The sequence below is a fragment of the Rhincodon typus genome, chromosome 8, assembly GCF_021869965.1.
Source record: "Rhincodon typus isolate 14 chromosome 8, sRhiTyp1.1, whole genome shotgun sequence".
In the NCBI taxonomy this organism is placed as follows: domain Eukaryota; kingdom Metazoa; phylum Chordata; class Chondrichthyes; order Orectolobiformes; family Rhincodontidae; genus Rhincodon; species Rhincodon typus.
In genome coordinates, this window is record NC_063339.1 from 36,197,205 (window position 1) to 36,205,010 (window position 7,806).

The following is a 7,806-nucleotide window of genomic DNA, read 5'->3' on the forward strand; positions in this document are numbered from 1 at the left end:
TGTATTAAGAGTAAGAGGATTACCAGGAAAAAGGTGGTACTTATTCGAGACCAAGGGCAGTCTGCGCATAGAGCTAATGGATGTGGGTGAGATCTTAAATGAATAGTTCTCATTTGCATTCACAGCGGAGAAAGAAATTCTAGCCAGGGATTTGAGTTGGGATGGTGAATGCATTAAGATTAATAGGAAGGAGGTATTAGATATTTTAGCAGACATAAAGGTGCACAAATCCCCAGAGCCTGGTGAGATGTATCCCAGGCTGCTATGGGAAACAAGAGAGGAGATTAGAGGGGCCCTAGAGGTGGTATTTAATACTTTACTGGTCATAGGTGAAGTGCCAGGTGACTGGAGGATAGTTAATGTGGTTCCTTTGTTCAAGAAGGGCAGCAGGGATAGGCCAGGTAATTACAGACCAGTTAGCCTGATATTATTGGAAAAAATTCTGAAGGACAGGATTAATCAACACTTGGAAAGGCAGTGATCGATCAGGGATAGTCAGCACGGATTTGTTGGAGGGAAATGCTGTCTGACCAATTTAATTGAGTTTTTTGAAAAGGTGACTGAATATTGATGAGGATAGTACAGTTGACATGGTTTACATGGACTTTAGTAAGGCCTTTGACAAGGTCCCACGTTGATTGATTGATTAGTTGATTGATTTATTGTCACGTGACTGAAGTACAGTGAAAAGCTTTGCTTACGAGCAGTACGGGCAGATCATAGTAAGCAAGGATGTATAGATCAAAAAGACTTAGACAGAGGCATACATGTTACATTGCACAGGACGTGTACTAGGTGAGATCGATGTTAGCAAGATCAGCATTTGAGGCTAAAGAGTCCATTTGTCAGTCTAATAACAGCCGGGAAGAGCTTTTCCTGAACCTGCTTGTGCTTGTGTTCAGGCTTCTGTATCCTCTGCCTGACAGAAGAGGTTATAGGAGATCACTACCAGGCTGCGATGGGCCTTTGATGATGTTGGTAGCCTTTCCGCAGCAGCAAGCCGCATAAATAGAGTCCATGGATGAAAGGTTGGCTTCCGTGATGGTCTGGCCTATACCACCTTCTGTAGTTTCTACTACAGAAAAACAAATTGATGAAATCAATACAACTAAATTCTGATGGTCTGTACCCCAGGATTGTACATGACATGCCTCTGGAGACTGGGGTTGTAGTGATTGTGATAAGGTCAGCCAGCTGGCCCTCATAGAATATGATTGGATCTGTTAAACCAGTCCAATCAGGGAGCCCTGGCTGACATAAAAGGATAAATGTCTGGGATTTTGAACCACTGAATGCCTGATTCAATGAGAGGCAGTGTTATTGTTCAAGGCTATGCATTTGTAAATAAAGGGTGATTGATGATGGGATGCCAGCCTCTGAAGAGTCATTTCAGGGGATACATCAATTTTGAACTTCTGACATTTTCTCAACGTTCTGGAAGTGGCCCCCATGGACTGAAGTTAGAAAATGTAAGCCAGCTATTCAAGAAAGGTTAGAGAAATGAGAAATGAAAATTAATGACCAAAAAGCCTGAGATAAATAATAGGGGAAATGCTAGGATCTATTGTTAAGGGAGCCATAATAGGGCACTTGAAGAATTCATCATACCAGCAGGGTTTATGACAGGAAAACAGTGTTTGACAAATCTGTTACTATTTTTGATTTACTTAACTGGCAGATTAGATGAAGGGTAACCAATGTACGTAGTACATTTGGATTTTCAGAATGTATTCAAGGTACAAAATAAAATATGTTGTTACACAAAATAAGGGATTGTGGAATTGCAAATAATCTATTATTATGAATTGAGGATTGAACACAAAACAAATTAGGAATAAACAGGTCATTTCTGTAAAAGCAGCATGTTAGTAATGGAGTAATACAAGGTTCAGTGCTCAGGCCTTAACTGTTTACAATCTAGGGAAATGGATGTAATGTATTCAAATTTGCTGGTGATACAAAGATAAACAGGATTGATCGAGGCCATCATAAAGCAGCTATAAAGGACAATAGAGTGGTTTACTAATTGAACTCGAATAGATGGAGTATATCATGGGGAAATGAGGAAGTATTCATTTCCATAGGACTACCAGAGTCACCTCCTAGCCCTCCCATTTCCCAATGCTGGCTTCCTCTATTATACACTGGACCTTTGGACACGAGACACTGCCTGGAGCCTGCAAGCAAATGTTCGCTTTTCAGGCTCTGTGGTGGTGACTTCCTTCCAGCTGCTGGTTGGGTACCATGACAGAATTGACAAGATTGCTGTTACATTCCATGTGTGTTGCAACAAAGAGTAAATCTGGCAGTGTACCGTTATTAATAAGCAAAAGGATGAGTTGATCATTGTAACTTTATCTCAGGTTTTGGGTAATGGTTACAAATCATTTGAGTGCGCCCATTACAATTCATCATATCATCAAGACACATTGATAACTGTTCTGTCACGACTGTCATATAATTTCTTTTTTAAAATCACTAACAAGAGAATTGCTTTTCTTTTCCATTTAACCAGGGATCTGCAGATACCATTCTCAAATCAGCCCTCCTTAAAATAGCTGAAATCATCAGACTGAAAGATGTGGATGCAATTGTGGTTGAAGTAGCTGCACTCTTTCGAGATTTCCCAGATATTGGGTAAGAACAGTTTGAAAATACCGCTACAAAACTCAAAAATACAATATGTCTGAACCTCTAACTAATTAACTTATCGTTTTTCCAAAAAAAAACAAACTTTCAAAGTATTTAATCGTAACAAGAAGATTTTGAAGATTTTTAAGTATTCTTTTCAGTGTTTAGATTTTGTAGTCGACCTGATCATTTTTAATCGACATTTGTATTTTTTGAAACATACAAGTGTAAGGATAAAATGTTTCTGTGTTTATTAAAAAGTGATGTTATGATAATATTTTCAGCCAAATCCTAAGATTATGCATTCAATATACAGTAAGTGGAGTTAAACATAATATCAAAAAAGCCTAATTCACAAAACTAGAAAACTACTTTACGTGACATTGCCACATTACAATCAATATCAATCAAATGGCATTTTAATGCAATTTCTTGTTATATCCTACTTTTCTTAGAAAATTCTAACAATCAAATCCAGCAAAGAATCTTTGCAGGAACTGAGCACACAATCAGTTTCGGATATTATGGCTGCTTTGAGACATTCTAAACTGATTTTTAATAGAACATAGAACATTACAGCGCAGTACAGGCCCTCCGGCCCTCGATGTTGCGCCGACCTGTGAAACCAATCTGAAACCCATCTACCCTAAACTATTCCATTATCATCCATATGTTTATCCAATGACCATTTAAATGCCCTTAAAGTTGGCGAATCTACTACTTCTGCAGGCAGGGCATTCCACGCCCAATTTGGCAAAACAAACCGATCAAATTGTTCATAAATGTTTACAGCATTTTTCTGGAGTTAACTAAATGACAGAAGATGCAGTCATGCCAACTTTCAGATGCTATACAACAGCTGTAGCACATTAGCAATGTTTGGAAATCTCTGTGAACTGACTAATGCACAATAGGGCATGATTCTTTTTGGTATGCAAATGGCCTGTATGCAAATAGTCTATTGTAACTTCATAAAGTTCCTTTCGCATTCAAAGGTTTGCATGGTGTTGATTTTCACATGCTGTCTAACACTCATTAGCATTGGTCTCCTGATGTCATAGTAATGATTGGAGTTAGTGCTGTGCAGTAAGGCTACAGATAAAGTCTGTATTAAGTTCTGCATGAATGAGCTTAGATTTTCCATGTTTGCAAAACTATGGTGAATCACTTGCCACAATTGCAGACTTCTGACTCAAGCCTCTCAGTCTGGGCATATCATTTGTTTCAAAGGGGTCCTGCAGCCACTTCGCAGCGGTGACATAAAATATCTGCTTCATATTTCGAGTACTTGAGACCTTAGAATTTGATACGCATTTAGTTGGCAATCCTATGGCGGGATACAAACTAAAATGATTTTTAAGAAGTTTCTGCAATTAGTACAATCAAAGACATGTATCAGTTGCTTTAAAACAATGGCATTATCAGAGTGAAAGTGATTAAACTCGTGTGGTATCAATCAACATAGACAGCAATGTTTCTACAGAGTAGCTGATGTTGTTTCACCAGCAGCTCGCATAGAAATTTCTCAAATGCAGTGCCACACATGATTGTCAGAAAAATTCAAAGAAGACAAGTTCCAAAATTGAGATTTCTGATTCACGTTTATGCACAAGGATGCAACCAATTAAGATTTTATTATCATTGTATGATTCACTTCTAGAATTTTTGGTAGTTAGGTTAGCAATTCACACATATATGCAGATAACTACTGACCATAGATTGTCATGTGCTGGAGAGAATAATTATTCTTCAGTTTTCTGTAGACTGTAAATGTAGTTTTTGCTGCAATGAAACTCTTTTGAGCTATTCATCCTAATCAAATGGTTCATTCTCTGCAGAAAAGAACATGTTAGAGCCATCTTGCACATGAAAGTCAGCGTGAAAAAATCAGATGAAAAGAAGATTCTGAACATTCTCAACACACCAATGAGTAACTCCGACTCTTCCATGATGAGGAAACTCTTTTCCAATCCTACCTTACTTAAGGCTCTCTAGAAATCATCTGGTAACCATCAAAAGAATGATTTATTTTCGTAAACAAACACATCAATGTTGGATATAGCGCAGTTGTCATGTCACACTTATATAATAGAACTTTTCCTGTTCTGACACACCCACCAGCCTGTGGTTGATTGCCTAATTAGAAACGTAAGTACTTGCATTTTATGGAGCACCTATCATGTCCTTAGCAGATCTGAAATAACTTTACTACTTTAGGGATTTCTCATTACATTGTCATTGAACATTCCGGGTCTTATATGTGTTAAAATGCAAATGTCAGAATGAATTTATCTCTAACTTACAGTTGCACATTAGAATTAGGGATAGCGTGCTGTAGACAAGGTGAGATATATTGACATTCTACTGTTAGTTTGGATTCTGCTGCTGCTTTGACACCATTATTCATTAAAACAAAGTGGCAGCAATGGTGCGTATCATTACCAAATCATGTTGACTGATTCTGCTCTTGAGTAGTTGGAGGAGCAGTGGACGAGAAATAGTCTGTCTGACTAATAATAGACAGGAGAGACAGGCTGACATGAAACAGAACAAGTGCTATAATATGAGGTCCTGATTGGGTCTGAAAGCCACACTGGTTCAAATTCAAGACAACGTTTGTACAGAAGGAAAAATCATTCTGAAATGTCAGGAATATAGTCCACTCAAAGCTTCTTTGTAAATTTTTTATTTACATTTTCATAAGACGTGCTTATTCCTGACAAGGCCAATGTTTGTTGCCCATTCCTAATTGCCTTTGAACTGAATCACTTGCCATGCCATTTCAGAGGGAAGTTAATAGTCAACAATCTTGCCAGGGGTCTGAACTGACTGCTGGTCAGACTTAGTAAGGATGGTAGATTTCCACCCCTGACGGCTGATAAACAAGATGGGTTTCTCCAACCATCTGGTAGATTCATGATTACAATAAGTAAGACTAGTGTTTTTATGTCAGGTTTTTTAATTAATTAAATGAGGTTAAACACTCGCAACTTCCATGATAAGTTTTGAAGTTTGTATTTTCTTTTCTTATAGTGTGTAAGGCTGAGTGGGATGAGAGAATTATGCTTATAGCCATGGTCACTTGCTCTGTAACAAAGAAGCATCATGATTCCCATCTGATAATTGATTTTGCAATGGCTGTGGTTATTGTGATCTCATGGACCTGAGCATAAAAACAATTATCAGATTATTCTTTGAAATTGAGTCTTTGTTGTTAGATCATAGAATCCCTATAGTATAGAAGCAAGCCATTCAGCCCATCAAGTCCATACTGATCCTCTGAAAAGCACCCACCCAGACCAGCCCTCCTACCATATCCCTGTAATTCTGCATTTCCCATGGCTAATCCAGCTAGCCTACACATCCCTGGACACTACGGACAATTTAGTGTGGCAATTCACCTCAGCTGCATATCTTTGGGCTGTGGGATGAAACCCACAGATACAGGGTGAATGTGCAAACTCCACACAGACACTCGTCCGAAGCTGGCATCAAACTCAGGTCCCCAGTGCTGTGAGGCAGCAGCGCTAACCACTGAGCCACTGTGCCACCCATAAGTAAACATAGCAGTCTATTTGAAATTTAAAAGTGCCAGTTGAGAATAATGTTGGACAGTGTGTCCTTGCCCACTGGGATGAGATTTTAAACTGCATGCAACTTTTACAGTGAAAGTTTTGAGCCTAGTAGATGAATGTGATTGTTTCCACCATTATACCATATACTCCATAGTTATACAAAAAATGTCAGGTTATTTTTGACTCTATAATGATACTGATGCACCTTGTGGCTTATTTCAACTCTCACAATTTCAGCATTGACAGAGAATTCTGTTACAAAAATCTGGACTTCTTTTAAAGGTTTTTTTTGATGTAACATGAGGTGGAATATTTACAAAGAAGTAAATATTTATCAGTCAATTACTGGTAGACTTTATGTAGTCTTGTTCAACTGGATCATAGATTAAACATTTTGACATGATCGGCATGTAAATAAGACTGGAACCACAAGACAAAGTATTTTAAATACAAACAATTTTCACAATTTGGATTATGAAGTTTATAATTTTCTAGGTCAATTGTCACAGATCACCAGGTGACACATCTTAGTAGGTGAGGTACAATTATTGAGTGTCTTGTGACATGATAATAAGACAGCAATAGCTGTATTTTTTTTAAAATACTGATTATGTTTGGAGCTAATGAGCTTCTTTGAAAACAATAACTTAGAAATAACTATTGATAGTACCAGAGAGTGAACTGTCAACAATTCTGCTATACTGTATTGTAGCAAAATTTAAATGGTTTAATAACCACAGTAAACAGTAGGAAGGGAAAAGCCAGGTGACCGTCATAAATATTTGCTGATACTGTGAACAGTTATTTTGGGCTACTGTATTTAAATTGTTGGTATTTTGCCACCTGTGACAGCATTAAATAATACCTGTGTTATAATTAATGTTACTTTTCTTCAACTGTCCTTCAGGTAAAGTATATAAATACAGCTACATAAATGTTTCTGCACAGAGTTTTAAAGAAGTAAAAAATGTTTGTGTAGTTTCCAAATATACCCAGAAGTGAAGTATGCATGTACTGTACTTAAAATTTCCAATATAAACAACAATTGCTATGTCAGATGCAAAATCTAATTTTGCAAGCTTGTGTTCTAACATTACTTATACAGTATTAAAAATCTTTGTTTTTGTTTTTTTTCTAATGCATATGTAAAATAATGTGTCATTTAAACAATTTTCTGCAATATATTCTTTGTTGGAAGCATATTGGAAGGTTTGATCACATAGTCACTGGCTGTATTCTGGTGCTTCAACAATAAATAAAATGTGATAGTTATTCAACTTATTATTTGGGTTTTTCAGTGTGATCATCCAATCTCTTAAAGGACATGTTATTTAACAATTTCTAGTTTGCAAATTGAAGTTCATATACAGTGTTGGCTCCAAGCTCCCTTTGATGCCCCTCAGAAACTCATATAACTGAACACATATTGAGCATCATTAAGGGCTGCATGGAGGAGGAAGAGCAAAGGGTGATAGGTGGATGGTATGAGTTGACATTGAGCTGGCATAGGAATCAAAGTAGTGAGAATAATTGGGGGCATATAGGGCATGAGGATTCATAAGAGGTGGATGCAAGAACATAGGTTGGTATAGATGATATG

General features: G+C 37.4%; 1 long non-coding RNA gene across 1 annotated transcript; it reads left to right on the plus strand.

Annotated features, from left to right (window-relative positions):
- The first annotated feature begins 2,296 nt into the window (after positions 1–2,296).
- LOC125483645 lies at positions 2,297–7,483 on the plus strand. Its single transcript, XR_007262585.1, has 2 exons — positions 2,297–2,637; positions 4,470–7,483. It is a non-coding gene; the product is annotated as an uncharacterized LOC125483645 (long non-coding RNA).
- The last annotated feature ends 323 nt before the right edge of the window (positions 7,484–7,806 follow it).